General features: G+C 41.8%; 1 protein-coding gene across 1 annotated transcript in view; it reads right to left on the reverse strand.

Moving 5' to 3' along the window:
- LOC135116522 (recombining binding protein suppressor of hairless-like) overlaps positions 1 to 17500 on the reverse strand; it is a 92083-nt gene that overhangs the window by 73643 nt on the left and 940 nt on the right.

Raw genomic sequence — 17500 nt, forward strand, 5'->3', positions numbered from 1 at the left:
AGCAGTAGTAGTAGTAGTAGTAGTAGTAGTAGTAGTAGTAGTAGTAGTAGTAGTAGTAGTAGTAGTAGTAGTAGTAGTAGTAGTGTATCAAATTCTTAAATAACACAATCTAAGACAAAATCTCTCTCTCTCTCTCTCTCTCTCTCTCTCTCTCTCTCTCTCTCTCTCTCTCTCTCTCTCTCTCTCTCTCAGGGCGCGGCTAGGCACAGTGCCACGTGCAGAGAGTGCCCGTGCCCGTGGGAACCTCATCTAGACGCCTCCCTCACGCCCTTCCCTCTTGTTTCCCCTCAAACCACCCTTTCCTTCCCCTCTTCCTTCCCTCACACGCAGGAAGGAGGGAGGTAAGGAGGGAAGGAGGGAGAGAAAGAGGCAGGAAACAACTTGACAAATGTGAGGGGAAAGAAGGGAGAGAGAGAGAGGGAGAGGTGGGAGAGAGGGGAGGTATCGCAGGTGGAGGACAGGTGTGAAGGAGAGAGAGAGAGAGAGAGAGAGAGAGAGAGAGAGAGAGAGAGAGAGAGAGAGAGAGAGAGAGAGAGAGAGAGAGAGAGAGGGAGAGGGAGAGAGGGAGAGTGTGAGAGGACTCCTAGGACATCCCTCACTTCCCCTCTGAGAAATGGAGGGAAACAAGGAGGTAAGGAGGGAGGAAAGGTGTCTTGGTCATGGGAAACAGTGAAGGAAGGAGGGAGGGAAGGACATGGAGGGGAGGAAACAAAGGGTTAGTGAAGGAGATAGGAAATGGAATAAGAAGTAGGGAAGAAGTAAATGGAAGAATTGGTAAAAGTACAAGAAGAAGGAAAATGAGTGATTACGTTGATAAGAAAGGGAGAAATGGAGGAAGGAGAGATGAAGAAGAGTGAAGGAAGAAGGATGTGGGATAATATTAAATAAAGAGGGAGTAGTAAAGGAAATGATAAGAGCTAGAAATAAAGAAGAAAGATATTACGTATGAAAAAAAAAAAAAAAAGCAAAGGAAGGAGATAGAGAGAAGAAATGAAGGATGAAAGAGGGATAAGAAAAAGTGACGATAACGAAATAAAGGAAACTGAATGGAGAAAATGATAGAAAACTGATAAAAAAATGACGAAAGGAAAAAGAGAGAACAAGAAAATAAATGAAATAGGAAAAACAAGAAAAAAATTAACACAGAAGAAATAATAATGAAAGGGAGATAAGAAAAAGAGGAAGAAAAATGACACATGAATCCTACTAAACGAGAGAGAGAGAGAGAGAGAGAGAGAGAGAGAGAGAGAGAGAGAGAGAGAGAGAGAGAGAGAGAGAGAGAGAGAGAGAGAGAGAGAGAGAGAGAGAGAGAGAGAGATATAAAAGACAGGATACATGAGAGGAAAAGGAGACAAGATAAAACGAAGGAGCAAGAAAGAGAAGGAAGAAGAGAAGAAAGCGAAGGGAGGAAAGAAGGAGGAGAAGGAGTAATCAAAAAATGTTTTTTTTAAGTGTCCTAAGTAAGTTCACTATTGGCCTTGAAATAACTCCTTGCTCCACTATCTCTAAAGGAAGCGCTCTCTCTCTCTCTCTCTCTCTCTCTCTCTCTCTCTCTCTCTCTCTCTCTCTCTCTCTCTCTCTCTCTCATTGCCTCTCTTCCCTCTTCAACAAATACAGATGCTGAATCTATTCTCTCTCTCTCTCTCTCTCTCTCTCTCTCTCTCTCTCTCTCTCTCTCTCTCTCTCTCTCTCTCTCTCTCTCTCTCTCTCTCTCTCTCTAGGGGATATCAAATATAAACTTGAGTAAGTGGAAATACATTTAGGACAGACTCTCTCTCTCTCTCTCTCTCTCTCTCTCTCTCTCTCTCTCTCTCTCTCTCTCTCTCAAATATAATTTTCTTTAGTTTTCTTTCTCTTTTCTAAATCTTTCCTGTTTTTCTGCTGTTTATGTACTGTTTTCTTAGAGAGAGAGAGAGAGAGAGAGAGAGAGAGAGAGAGAGAGAGAGAGAGAGAGAGAGAGAGAGAGAGAGAGAGAGAGAGAGAGAGAGAGAGTATACTGTCTCAGGAAATGACTCTCTCAGCTGAAAGTAAACATCGGAAGTTGAACAAGTAACTATGACGGTTCTGTTCTGGAGAGAGAGAGAGAGAGAGAGAGAGAGAGAGAGAGAGAGAGAGAGAGAGAGAGAGAGAGAGAGAGAGAGAGAGAGAGAGAGAGAGAGAGAGAGAGAGAGAGAGAGAGAGAGAGAGATTAAGAGGCCCGGGGATGATGTTTACAAGAAGGGAGAGTGATGGAGGGAGAGTGAAGAGGTGAGAGTGAGAGAGGAAGGAGAGGGAGGGAGGGAGGGAATGAGATAGAGCGAAGGAGAGCGGCGGAAAGAGGGAGGGAGAGGGGGAGAGGGAGAGGGAGGCAAGACGGCGGAGATAGAATGAAAGAGTTCGTGAGAAAATAAGAAAAGTGGGACAGATGAAAGAAAGGAGGAAAAACAGACGAGAGAAAAAAAGAAAGATGGAAGGAAGGAAGGAAGGAAGAAAGATAGGAAGGAAGAAAGGACGGAAGGGAGGAAGGAAGAAAGGAACGAAGGAAAAGTAAGTGGAAATAGAAAATACGAAAAGGAATAAAGAAATATAAATGGAGAAAATAATAAAAAAGAAGAAATACTGACGAGAGAGAGAGAGAGAGAGAGAGAGAGAGAGAGAGAGAGAGAGAGAGAGAGAGAGAGAGAGAGAGAGAATTAGTTGAGGAAAGAGTTGAGTTGAGGAAGGCGGAGAGGGAGAGGGAGAGGGAGAGGGAGGGAGAGGGAGAGGGAGAGGGTGAAGGAGGAAGAAAGAGGTAGGGAAGGGAGGGCGGCATGCAGAGGGGGGCGGGGCAGGAGTGTGGGAACGAACAGCAAGGACGTTCGCAAAGTGAGAAGTGCGTGTAGATGTCACACACACACACACACACACACACACACACACACACACACACACACACACACACACACACACACACACACACACACACACACTTAACAACTTAAGCTAACCTAACGTACACATTTATTTTTACAGATAAACTCCAAACTTTATTAATTAACTTACTTTCCTAACCTAACTTAATTTAAACACTTCTACAACTGTCAAGCTTTTCCAAATGATTTAATTCCCTAACCTATTCTAACCTTACCTAACCTAACTTTCCTAACCTTACCTATCATAACCTAACCTAACTTGCTCACCTCTAAAGAAAACCTCCAAACTTCATTAATCAACTCACTTTTCTAACCCAACCTTACTAACCTACACTTTCTTAACCAAACTTCCAAACTTCACTAAATCAAACCCTCGTAAGTGCACTTTCAAATATACGCGAACACAGCTTTAGGACACACACACACACACACACACACACACACACACACACGAAACAAGCACATTATGAAGCTCTCTTACTTGCATCTGTAATCCTGCACGTGAACATCTGAACACCGTAAACGTCAAACATAACCCGAGATCCTTAAATTCAATGAAACTTCCAAAACCCCATAAATTTGAACCCCAGACATCAAAATAACCCCCAAAACCTCGTAAACTTAAATCCTAGAACCTTTAAAATCCTAAATTTAAATAAACGCCCCCAAAAAATCCCTAAAAACAATCAGTGAACCCTAAAATCTAGCCGCAAAACACCCATTCTTCATCCCACAACGCCAAGATACGGTTTACATATCTAAATCAATGGAAGAGATGTGGCATTGCATTAAACTCAATATTAAGGGCCTCTCCCGCGTGTATTAGTGTAAGGTGAGTTAGGAATGACGCAACACACCGGCGGAAACACACGTAGCAGAATATGTAAACAATCGTGGTGTGTTTGTTTGTGTTATTGTTCGTCACATCCTAAAAGTGAAATGACAAATAGGAAAACATGAATTGTGGTCAGCTAGTCACGTCGACACTCTCTCCCATCACGTCACCTCGTCACCAATTCGCACAACTACACTAACCTAACCTAATATAATATAGTTTAACTTATTCTAACTTAACACATCCTAACGTAACCTAATGTAATCTAACTTAACGTGTTCTATTCCATGCTACCCTAACCAAACCTAACGTAACCTAACTTAACCTATCCTAATAGAATCTACCTAACTGCTTACCTAACCCAACTTAACCTTACCCAACTTAACCTAACCTAATGAGAGCAAATATATTATTACTGCTTCTGTTACTACCACCACTACTACTACTACTACTACTACTACTATCGTCATCATCATCATCATCATTAGTGGTAAGTAATATGAACAGTAGTAGTAGTGGTAGTGGTGGTGGTGGTGGTACTTCCTAACTTCCTACACTAACAGCTGACGGTAACCACAGACGGCGCGTACCTACCTCCCCCTCACCTCCCTCCGGCGCCAGTCAATCGTGGTAATAGTAGTGGTGTTGGTTGTGGTGGTGGTGGTGGTGGTGGTGGTGGTGGTGGTGATGGTGGTGGTGATGGTGGTGCTTGGAAACTCATTAATCTAAGGCAACATTATGAGAAGCAGGAGAGAGAAGAAGAAGAAGAAGAAGAAGAAGAAGAAGAAGAAGAAGAAGAAGAAGAAGAAGAAGAAGAAGAAGAAGAAGAAGAAGAAGAAGAAGAAGAAGAAGAAGAAGAAGAAGAAGAGGAGGAGGAGGAGGAGGAGGAGGAGGAGGAGGAGGAGGAGGAGGAGGAGGAGGAGGAGGAGGTCAGTTACTCAGCTCTCACCACCACCACCACCACCACCACCATCACCACCACCACCTCCTCCTCCTCCTCCTCCTCCTCCTCCTCCTCCTCCTCCTCCTCTACTAAAAGTACTGAATGTTTCTTCTTCTCTTTTTTCCCCACCACACTTTCTTTAATTAAAGTAACTAATCTTTTTTCACATTTTTTTTATAGTTTGGACAGAAATTTCACTTTATATTTGTGAGCTTCCCTTTTTATGATATATTGGTGGTGATGGTGGTGGTGGTGGTGGTGGTGATGGTGGTCATAATTATATCAGAACAATTTAATTTTATAGAAGTCATGACCACCACCACCACCACCACCACCACCACCATTCATTTCTCCATCTATAATTACCAAAATTATCCATTATTTCTCCTATTCCTACTTTTATCATCTCCACTTCACTTCCCCTCTTTATCCAATGCTTTAATTCTTTCCTCTCCCTCTCCTTCTCCTCTTCCTACTCTCTCGAAACCACACTTACCTCTCTCTCTCTCTCTCTCTCTCTCTCTCTCTCTCTCTCTCTCTCTCTCTCTCTCTCTCTCTCTCTCTCTCTCTCTCCTTTCTTCTTTCTTTCCTCTGCCACATCTGTAATTTTCTCTCCACAAGACAACTTCTCCACTTCCTCCTCCTCCTCCTCCTCCTCCTTTCTTTACTTAGGTATTTTCTTTCTCTTCAATTGTATTTATTCTCCTCTTCTTCATTTATCTTCATTTTATTCAATTATCTTTATTTACATATATTCTTCTTCCTTCCCTTTTTATCTTTTTTTCTTTTATTGCTCACTCTCCTCCTTCTCCTCCTTCACACTTCATTTATCACCCTTATCTCATCCACTTTTCATCCACTGGCCAATGCTCTCTCTCTCTCTCTCTCTCTCTCTCTCTCTCTCTCTCTCTCTCTCTCTCTCTCTCTCTCTCTCTCTCTCTCTCTCTCTCTCTCTCTCTCTCTCTCTCCTCTTCCTCCTCCTCTGCTCCACTCCCTATAATAAATACTTCCCCTCCTCCTCTTCCTCCTCTTCTTCCCTCCATTCCCTGTGGTGGAGGGGCCATCACCTTCAGTAGCTAACCACTTCCTCTCCCTCACCATCACTACTACCATCACTACTACTACTACTACTACTACTACAACTAGAAAAGATCGTTACTGTCCAATACGACTATCCTGACTTTACTATTACTACTACTACTACTACTACTACTACTACTGCTGGTGTTTTCTTTATCATTTCGGTTTTTATATTGATTTACGCGAAGAGGAGGAAGAAGAGAGGGAGGAAGAGACGTGGGTAAAGACGAAAACGAAGAAGAAGGGGAGCAGGAGGAGGAGGAGGAGGAGGAGGACAAAGAATACAGTAAGTGGAATGCATTCTTAATATTTTCAAGTCAAGCGTATATATCTCAAAGGTCTAAATATAACACGTGACCTTTACTAAGACTTTTTTTTTCCCTTTATCTCTTGACACTTTAAAACGAAAATGACAGGAACAACAAACACGAACACCACCACTGACTCCTCTACCAAGCATACAACCACCACCACCACCACCACCACCACCACCACCACCACCACCACAACTAACAAAAAAACGATAAAACAAACAATACAAATAACAACAACAACAACAACAACAATTCTAACAACCATCACACTAATCACCACTACACTAAGAACACTTATTACATCTCTCTCTCTCTCTCTCTCTCTCTCTCTCTCTCTCTCTCTCTCTCTCTCTCTCTCTCTCTCTCTCTCTCTCTCTCTCTCTCTCTCTCTCTCTCTCTCTCTCTCACACACACACACCGGAAAAGGACTTGTGAGAGGGGGGAAGCCGCTAACCTAAACATCCTTAAGTCTTTTCCTTCCCCAACCTCTCCCAGCTCCCTACCCCTTCCCCAAGTACGTCCTGGGGAAAACTATATGTATGTGCTGTAATGCCCCCCTATGAAGTCATGTACTGGGGAATAAGGGAAATAGTTAGCGAGGGGGAGGGTAGGAAAGGAAGGAAAGGAGGCTTGGAAAAAAGAACAGGAAGGATTTCATTATTTTTTTCTTTTAAATCTCTCTCTCTCTCTCTCTCTCTCTCTCTCTCTCTCTCTCTCTCTCTCTCTCTCTCTCTCTCTCTCTCTCTCGATCTTCATCATTTTACGAGGAAATTTGTATGTAGTTAAGTGTACGTACATCTATACAAGCATACAGACAAACTAACATAGAAATATACACGAAGGTATATATATAACACACACACACACACACACACACACACACACACACACACACACACACACACACACACGAACATTCCTTTTTAATAGCACACAAAAGCAACAACAATTACTACCACCAACACCACCACCACCACCACCACTACTACTACTACTACTACTACTACTACTACTACAAGCCTTGCACTTTCAGTAGAGAAGACATTAGAGAAAAATATAAAGAAAACACGAAAGCACACAGATAACAGTAAGAGAGAGAGAGAGAGAGAGAGAGAGAGAGAGAGAGAGAGAGAGAGAGAGAGAGAGAGAGAGAGAGAGAGAGAGAGAGAGAGAGAGAGAGAGAGGTATTCAGGTATTTTGCGTGGGGGAATTTCAACGAACAGTGAGATAGGAGTCACGCCCGCGCCCGCTTCGACCCACCCACGGCAAATATACCCAGGCCCAGCACCCGTGACTGATACGCCCACGCCAAACGTACTGCCCCTCTTCCCACAGAAACCTTAGGGACACACACACACACACACACACACACACACACACACACACACACACACACACACACACACACACACACACACACGTTTTAGTTTCGTTATATTATTTTTTCCTTGTTTGTTTTCTTCTTTCGTGTGTTTGAGAGAGAGAGAGAGAGAGAGAGAGAGAGAGAGAGAGAGAGAGAGAGAGAGAGAGAGAGAGAGAGAGAGAGAGAGAGAGAGAGAGAGAGAGAGAGAGAAACGAAAGACATCAGGAAAGAAAGAAAAAAGAGAAAAGAATAAAATCACAGGGGAAAAAAATATGAGACGCCAACTAACAGAAAGAAGGAAAAAAAGAAAAGAAAAAAGAAAAGAATGGAATGAAAAAAAAAACAAATTAAAGGTGAAAAACAGGGAAAATAAAAATAATCACGTAAGAAAAATCCCTAAGAAATAAAAGTTTACAAAGGGAAAAAGGAAAAAAAGAAAATCACTTGAGAAGAAGAAAAGAGGAAAAGAAAAAAAAATTACCTGGCTACCTCTTATAAAAAAAAGAGAGGTGAGGGGAGGTAAGAGAAGGAGGAGGGGAGAGGAGAGGTAAGGGGAGAGAAATGGTGGGGTAGGGTAGGCCAGGTGACGATCAGTAGGCCTAGGAAAGTAGTTTAAAAGTCCAGAGGGGGGAGGAGGGGGAAGAGGGGCAGGACAACACACCTGGCATCCCCCCACCTCTCTCCCTCCCTTCATCTCTCCATCATCCGTGTTTAAATCCCCTTCTCCTCTCCTCCCTCCCCCCATACCAAAGATGTAACGTGCGTTGGCCGCCCCCACATTCTCCAAAAGGGGAAGAGGAGGAGGAGGAGGAGGAGGAGGAGGAGGAGGAGGAGGAGGAGGAGGAGGAGGAGGAGGAGGAGGGGACAGATTGTTACACACGACAACTGTACAACAAACTATTCTCTCTCTCTCTCTCTCTCTCTCTCTCTCTCTCTCTCTCTCTCTCTCTCTCTCTCTCTCTCTCTCTCTCTCTCTCTCTCTCTCTCTCTCTCTCCCGCTGCGACGTAACGTTTGCTCGTCTCAGCTAATGATGCGGGGACGAGATGTGAATGAGAGGAGATAACAAACACAGGAATAACATCGCTAATAAGGGAGGAACGGAGAAGGAATAAAGAAAACTCGTAATAATTGGTGGGTCTTTCAATAAGTAGTTATGATATCGGGAGGATTAATGGAAAAAAGAAGGAAGGAAGGAAGGAAGGAAGGAAGGAAGGACTGGAAGAATGAATGATTGAATGAATGGATGGATGGATTGATGGATGGATGGAAGAAGGAAAGTGAAAGAAGAAACGTTCACACACACAAGAACAAAAATAAGAACAGGAATAAGAATAACAAGAATAAGAACAAGAATAAGAAGAAAAATAATAAGAATAAGAGCAGAAACAACAACAACAACAACAACAACAACAACAACAACAACAGCAACAACAGCAACATGAATAAGAACAGGAACCAAAGTAAGAATCAGCATACAAACAGGAATAAGAATAAAAATCACAAGAACATTAATAAAAAAAAAAAAGACAGACAAACAGAAACTCCAACACACCAAACTCAAAATCTAGACACACAATACAAACATACAAGCCAATACAACCCATCCCAACCCAGCACAAGACCCAGGACACACGGAGAGCAGCAGACAGGCGGCGGCGCGCGTCTGAACCCAGGAACAGAGGCAGGAAGGCACGTGGCGTCAGGTCCGGGGGTTCTACAAGGGCAGGCAAGGCAAGGCAAGGCAAGGCAAGGCAGGGCGGGGCAGGGCAGAGGTGTGGGCACAATGGGCGTAGCTTTAAAGGCCCCGGCAAGGCTTTTGAGGCGGTAACGGTCCCCAGACAGGACAATGCCACCCCCCAAGGCACCTTCAGGAGGGAGGGGCAACGGACGACCACGAGCAGCAGCAGCAGGAGGAGGAGGAGGAGGAGGAGGAGGAGGAGGAGGAGGAGGAGGAGGAGGAGGAGAGGAGGAGGAGGAGGAGGAGGAGGAGGAGAAAAAGTAGTATTAGCTTAAAGGGAAAACGAAAAATGGGGGAGAGAGGGAGAAAAAGAAAAAGTAGTAGTAGTAGTAGTAGTAGTAGTAGTAGTAGTAGTAGTAGTAGTAGTACAAATAACAGTAGTAATAGAAATAATGGCAGAACCAGTAGCCCCATAGCATCATCATTATTATTGTTATTATCAGTCGTAGTAGTAATACTAGTAGTAGTAGTAGTAGTAGTAGTAGTAGTAGTAGTAGTAGTAGTAGTAGTAGTAGTAGTAGCAGTAGTAGTAAAATTTGAACTGCAGGAGAAATAGAAAATAATGAAAACAAAGAAATACAAAAGAGGAACAAACAGCGGCAGACTTGGAGGAGGAGGAGGAGGAGGAGGAGGAGGAGGAGGAGGAGGCACGTGCCCACTGACGAGAAGGAGAACTGACACCCATTTCAAGCACCTTTGGCTGGGAGGAGGAAGAGGAGGAGGAGAAGGAGGAGGAGGAGGATAGAGATGGGGAGAACCGGAGGAACACAAGAGAGAGAGAGAGAGAGAGAGAAAGAAAGAGAGAGAGGGGGAGATAAGGAGATACGAATCGGTAGGGTAGTGAGAGGGGGAGAGGGAGGGAAAGGGAGGGAGAGGGAAAGGGAGGGAGAGGGAGAGAGAGGGAGAGGGAGAGGAAGGAGATAAGGAGATAGATAGAGAGGAGAGGAGGAGGTAAGGAGGGATTAGAGGGAAGAGAGAGGAGGGATGGGTAAGGATGCAAGCATGTGGTAGATGAGGGAGATGACAGGAGGAGGAGGAGGAGGAGGAGGAGGAGGAGGAGGAGGAGGAGGAGGAGGAGGAGGAGGAGGAGGAGGAGGAGGAGGGCACGAGCCAACACAACCAACCGCCCGAAGCTATGTATGTTATCTCCTCCTCCTCCTCCTCCTCCTCCTCCTCCTCCTCCTCCTCCTCCATCATCACCTGCTTGTCTTGCTGTGGGCGAGCTGGGCAGAGAGAGAGAGAGAGAGAGAGAGAGAGAGAGAGAGAGAGAGAGAGAGAGAGAGAGAGAGAGAGAGAGAGAGAGAGAGAGAGAGAGAGAGAGAGAGAGAGAGAGAGAGAGAGCACATGATCTCTATTCCTTTCCTTTCTTTTATTTTTTCTATTCTCTTCTTTCTTTTCTCTTCCTCCTCTGCTTGACATGAACATCTGCTTCTGATGAAAGGGAATAACGGCGAGAATTCCTTCCTTCTACCCTTCATCTTTCCCTTCCTTCCTTTATCCACACCTTTCATTCATTTATCCCTCTTCCTTATTCTCCATTCTCTTTCCTTTCCTTCCTTTTTTCCTTTTTCCCTCACCCCTTTCCTTTTCTCCCTACTACTCAATGACACCACACCTACTCCCATATCCAGTCTCATCCCAAATCTCCCCATATCCCAGCCTCTCTTCTTATCTCCCACCCTCTCCCCTCTTCCCTCCGTCTCTCCACGCCCCAGCCTCTCCAACTCCCATCTTTCAGAGCTAACCAATCATTTCCCGCGTGATTTCCTCCGGCAGTAGTCACTTTGCGATGACTGGCGACAAAGACTGGACTCGCCTAGGGTTCCAATACACGTTATGACAGCCGTTTACTTCTTCGTCTCCTCCTCCTCCTCCTCCTTCGTCGTCTCCGCCTTCGCCTCCTTCAGATACGAATGCTAACGGATGTGTGGTTGAGATTCTTCACGCACCATCGCCACCACTATCACCACCACATTATCTCCCCGTCATCACCACCACTATCATCACCGTCGCCACCACCACCACCGCCGCCGCCACTGTCCATTGCCTGCCACTGAGTAATGGTGAAGCTGTGATTGTGTGTGTGTGTGTGTGTGTGTGTGTGTGTGTGTGTGTGTGTGTGTGTGTGTGTGTGTGTGTGTGTTTATGGGTGGGTGGGTGGGTCTCTCTCTGTCTCTCTTCCTAATTCCCCATCCTTTCAATCATATTTTTTTCCTTTCTCTTTCTCCTCTTCCTCTCATTTATTTAATTTCCTCGCTCCTTCACTTTGTATAAATAAGAGATGGAAGCAAATTTTCTTCTTCCTTCTCTTTGATTTCTTTCTCCTCTTTCATACTTATCGTCTTTCCTCTCTTTCTTCACTTTCTATTATAAGAGCGAGAAGCACTTGATTATTTCCTGCTCTTCTCTCCCTCCTCCTGTTCCTTCTTCCAATTTCATCTCGTTTCTTTCCCCCCCCATTTTTCTGCTGTATCACCTCAACTCATTTTTCTTTTCCTCTTTTTTTCTTTAATTTTCGCACGGAACGTTTTGCCAACTCCTCCTCCTCCTCTTAAAAAAAATATCATGGAGTTTAAACTTGAGCATGACGTGTGTGTGTGTGTGTGTGTGTGTGTGTGTGTGTGTGTGTGTGTGTGTGTGTGTGTGTGTGTGTGTGTGTGTGTGTGTTACAGGCACGAGGGTAAAGAGGGTAAATGTTGGTTAACTTTACGTCTAAACACACACCTTTAATTAACGTGAGAGAGAGAGAGAGAGAGAGAGAGAGAGAGAGAGAGAGAGAGAGAGAGAGAGAGAGAGAGAGAGAGAGAGAGAGAGAGAGAGAGAGAGAGAGAGACAGACAGACAGACAGAGAGAGAGAGAGAGAGAGAGAGAGAGAGAGAGAGAGAGAGAGAGAGAGAGAGAGAGAGAGACACACACACACACACACACACACACACACACACACACTCTCTCTCTCTCTCTCTCTCTCTCTCTCTCTCTCTCTCTCTCTCTCTCTCTCTCCCACGGTCCCACCACAGAAGAGGAAACACAAGAACTCAACGATAAACAATTACAATCATCTCTCTTTCCGGTAAGATGGTGAACTTGGAAGGAAGGAACCCTCACCACTCTCTCTCTCTCTCTCTCTCTCTCTCTCTCTCTCTCTCTCTCTCTCTCTCTCTCTCTCTTGGACACGCCCTGGTCACGTCTACCACCATTACTACCATTACTTCCATTATCATTATTATCCCCGCCATGGAGCATCTATAAATCCTGGACACACACACACACACACACACACACACACACACACACACACACACACACACACACACACACACACACACACGCATTCTTCCCTCAATACAAGATTCATCTCAACTCGAACACACATCATCCTCTAAATCTCATTTTCTTTCAATCTCTTCTCTTCTCTTCTCTCCTCTCTTTGTCTTTCTCCTCTTCGTATATTATTTCTTCATCTTCTCTTCCTAGTCTTACTCTTATTTATATTATTCCGTTCTTGTCCTCCTCCTGTTTTTATTTTTCTTTCCCTTTTCTATCATCATTATTATTATTATTATTACTATTATCATTACACTCATCATCATATCATCACCATTGTTGTTACTATCATTATTATTCAACTTTTTCTCTTCCTTCTCATCTTCCTCCTTCCCCTCCTCCTCCTCCCCGGTAGAGAGAAGCCAAACACAACATTACCTCAAGGCTTGGCTGGATATAATTATACAGCAGAGCAAGACAAGACCGCTTTTTCTTTGTTACTGAGGAAGACGAAGCTGTGCGGGAGTTGGTCAGTCATACGTACGTACATAAAGCGTGGGAGAGAATGCTACACGAGGGTATGTGAGTATTATGCGAGTTACTCCTTCAATTTATTAGTGTATTCAGTGAAGAAAACGGGAATTTATGTGAGTATTTAGTGCAGAAAACGAGATTTCCTTGTATGTGTGTATTATGCGAGTTACTCCTTCAATTTCCTCGTGTATTTAGTGAAGAAAACGGGAATTTTTGCGAGTATTTAGTGCAGGAGACGGGAATTCCTTTGTCTATTGCGAGAAAACTTAAGTATAAAATTGAATAAATATTGGAATGATAAAAAAAACTAATTAATTTGTCTATAAAGGAAAAAAATGAAAATAAATATATAAAAAAACGTGAATTCTTTGTGCATCGAGTTGAAAATGGAAAACACACACAAAAAAAACATAGATAACATAATAATAACAACAAGTACATCACAACGAAGGAAAGGAAAGAAACCAATGAAAGTGAGAGAGGAAAAACCAAGTAAAGGTGTGGTGGTGGTGGTGGTGGTGATGGCAGTGTTATTGTGAGTGAGGAAACACAAGGAGGAAACAGACTAAGGCGAGGAACAACAAAACAGAGTCAGAGGGCGAGAATAACATGACGTGTGTTGCTTTGGATCGCTCGCAGGAAGGAAAAAAGTGAGGCGTTGCAAAAAGATTCAGGGAAAAAAGAAAAAAGAAAAAAAAAGAGAGAAGAAAAAGTTAGGTGTGGTTGGGTGGTGGTTAGTACACGAAATACTTTGATGTGAAATAAATCATCTGTGTGTGTGTGTGTGTGTGTGTGTGTGTGTGTGTGTGTGTGTGTGTGTGTGTGTGTGTGTGTGTGTGTGTGTGTGTGTGTGTGTGTTTCATTTAAGTGTTAGAAAGACTGGACATGAATGAATGAATGAATGAATGAATGAATGAATGAATGAATGAATGAATGGATGGATGAATGTATGTATGAATGTTTGAATGAATGAATGAACGAACGAATCAATTAATCAATGAGTGAATGAGAGAATGCATGCACGAATGAATGAACAAACGAACGAATGAACAAACAAACGAACGAATCAATCAATGTGTAAATAAGTGAGTGAGTGAATGAACTCAAAATGCCACTCCCATAAAGAGACAAGGGAAGGACCGAGAGAATTTGCCAATTTAGCTCCTGATATGATTGTTAGTGTAAGATTCTCTCTCTCTCTCTCTCTCTCTCTCTCTCTCTCTCTCTCTCTCTCTCTCTCTCTCTCTCTCTCTCTCTCTCTGGGAAATATTGAACGGGAAATAGTTGATTGGTATATTAAACTCTCTCAAGGCGGGAAATGTATGGGAATAAATGGAAAAACAATAAATGAAAAGAAGGACGAATAGTAAATGAAATTCTCTTTCTCTCTCTTTGCACGAAAATTACGAACAAAAAAATAAGAAATAAGAAATAACGAAACAAGTCAAGGATGATATGTATGTGAAAATATCTCTTTCTCTCTTTCTTAATGGGAAATAAAATAGAAAAGTAAAGAATGTAGGATAAAGAGAGAAATACCTGGAAATCAATAAGAAATTACATAAAAAAAAGCGAAACAATGACTGAAAGAAACAAAATAACTAAGAACGTAATTACATAAAACCCTCAAGAGACAAAACGATAAAAAAAAAAAAAAAATCACATTGAAAATTACAAAACCGTAAAGCCAAAATCACGCTAATATTGTTTTTCCTTCTTTTTTTTTCTCTCGTCTTTATTTTCTTCCACGGTGTAAAGAAAAATGCAGGAAGCGAGTTGAAATATCCGGTACTCACAGGTGGAAGTCACGTCGCCTCACCCAAACAAATAAGCAGAAATAAACCACACGATAAATAAACAGACACGTTAATGCAGTGAAGTAACAAAGGAAACGAGGACTGAGGATAAATAAATAAACAGAAATAAAAAGATAAAATGTACGTCAGTATGTGAACTGCCCCCTTAAGGAAACAGGACTGAGGGTGAATAAATGAGGAATAAACAAGGTAAATAAGCTGACACAGAGGAAACCGTCAATATAGTGAAGGCAACCCAGGACACGGGACTGACGAACACATGTGACTCTACGACGTAATTGAGACGAAGGAAGGGCAACAGTGTAAATAAAATGTTGATTGATCGCTTATGATAAAAAAAAATAAATAAATAAATAAATAAATACAGAAAAAAGATAAAAAGTATAAAAAGCAAAATAAATATGATTGGAATAAAATGATGATCGACCGGTTAGGAAAAAAAAAAGATGAAGGTAGAAGAAAAAGAAAAAAAAAAAAATATATATATATATATATATATATATATATATATATATATATATATATATATATATATATATATATATATAAAAAGCAAAAATAAATATAACTGAAATGAAATGCTGATCGAACGCTTCTGATAAGAAAAGAATATAAATCATTAAATAAATATTACCTAGAACGAAAAGGAAAATGTACAAAACAGGACGACGAAATGACAAATATTTTTCTAACCTCAAAAATAACAGAAAAAAATACATAAATAAAACACTAACAAAATTTTATCAGAGCAATAAGAAACACACAGAATCCATTTACATCACATCAACAAACAGGACACAACACTCTCTACATGTCATAAAGCAATTTCCTCACATAATCCACACGTAAAGAAAACAACATCTATATAAACTCCCTTCCAATTACTTATATGCATGTGATGTACGAATTTCACTATGACAGTAGAGAGAGAGAGAGAGAGAGAGAGAGAGAGAGAGAGAGAGAGAGAGAGAGAGAGAGAGAGAGAGAGAGAGAGAGAGAGAGAGAGAGAGAGAGATAATAAACTAACTATATAGACTAACTAGATAGAGTGAAATATCTAAGCCGTTCAAAACCACAAACAATTTACAACTTCTAACTTTAATAACAATAAAACAAAAACTAATTAATTCAGAATACAGTACAGATATATTTCCAGTGAATGAATAGCAACACATGACTCCCGAACCCTTTGATTATGAGTAACATCACCCAAACATTACTCAAAGAAATGAAAGTAGTTGATTTATTTTCCATTTCATCTCTTTTCCCTTCCATGCCTTTCTTTTCCTCCTTTCCACTTCCCATGTCTTCATCTTCCTCTTGTTTTCCACTTCCCTTCATTTCTTTCTTCTTCACTATCTCCCTATCCGGGTAATGATTCAACTAATCTCACGTTTTCATCTTGTTTTCCACTAGCCTTCATTTCCTTCTTCACCCATTTATCCGGGGTATATCTGATTAAACTAATGTATGTTTGAACTAAAGCTACAGTACCAAAGGGTTATATACGTGAGGGTACCAGGTGAGGAGGCCGAGACGGGGCGGTGTCAGGTGCTTGTGAGGAGGGAGGAAAAGGGAAGATGTGTATATGGTTAGATTAGGTGTGGAAGAACCAGGGGACTCGTGTTTATACTGTATTTAGTGTTGCTGTGTGTAGTTATTTGCAGTTACGTGTATCGAGGGTTGTTAAAAGGGTTTGTCTATAGCTTAGGTTAGGTTTGGTTTGGTTTGGTTTGGTTAGGTTTGGTTTGGTTAGGTTAGGTTAAGTTTGGTTTGGTTTGGTTTGGTTAGGTTAGGTTAGGTTAGGTTAGCTTTGGGTGGGTTAGATTACGTTAGATTTCGTTTAGTTAAGTTAGATTAGGTTTCGTTTGGTTAGATTTGGTTTACTTAGGTTACGTTAGGTTAGGTTAGGTTAGGTTAGGATTCGTTCAGTTTGATTTGGTTTCCTTAGGTTAGGTTAGGTTAGGTTAGGTTAGGTTACGTTAGGATTCGTTGAGTTTGATTTGGTTTGCTTAGGTTAGGTTAGGTTAGATTAGGTTACGTTAGGATTCGTTGAGTTTGATTTGGTTTGCTTAGGTTACGTTAGGTTAGGTTTCGTTACGTTGTATGTGTTTCGTCGGTCCCTTTCTCGCAATTATGAGGAAGGAGAAGGAGAAAGAAAACGAGGAAATGAAAATACGAAGAAATAAAAATATGTATGAGAGAGGGGAGAAAAAGGAATGATGCTGATGATGACAATAATGAAGATGATAGTGATGATGATGATAAAGATTGAAGAGAAAGAAATAAACTAGTAAATGTTATATCTACTACTACTACTACCACTACTACTATCAAATCCGTGTTTCATCACCACACACACCACAACACCACAAAAGGTCAGGCACAATACAATATGGCCACGCCCTTTACCTGCCCAAGTTAATTATCTTTGTTGAATACTAATTAACGGGACAATGAATGCAAAAAACTCGTAAAAACTAAAGAAAACGATAAATTAAACCCGCTTTTTTTAAGAACTTCCGCATTATCACTACTATTACTACTACTACTACTACTACTACTACTAATAATAATAATAATAATAATAATAATAATAATAATAATAATGAAGATAGTTCGTGAGTGAAAGGAAAAACGGAAATTAAAATACGAATGAGAGAGAGAGAGAGAGAGAGAGAGAGAGAGAGAGAGAGAGAGAGAGAGAGAGAGAGAGAGAG

Source organism: Scylla paramamosain, chromosome 31, assembly GCF_035594125.1.
Source record: "Scylla paramamosain isolate STU-SP2022 chromosome 31, ASM3559412v1, whole genome shotgun sequence".
Taxonomy (NCBI): Eukaryota; Metazoa; Arthropoda; class Malacostraca; order Decapoda; family Portunidae; genus Scylla; species Scylla paramamosain.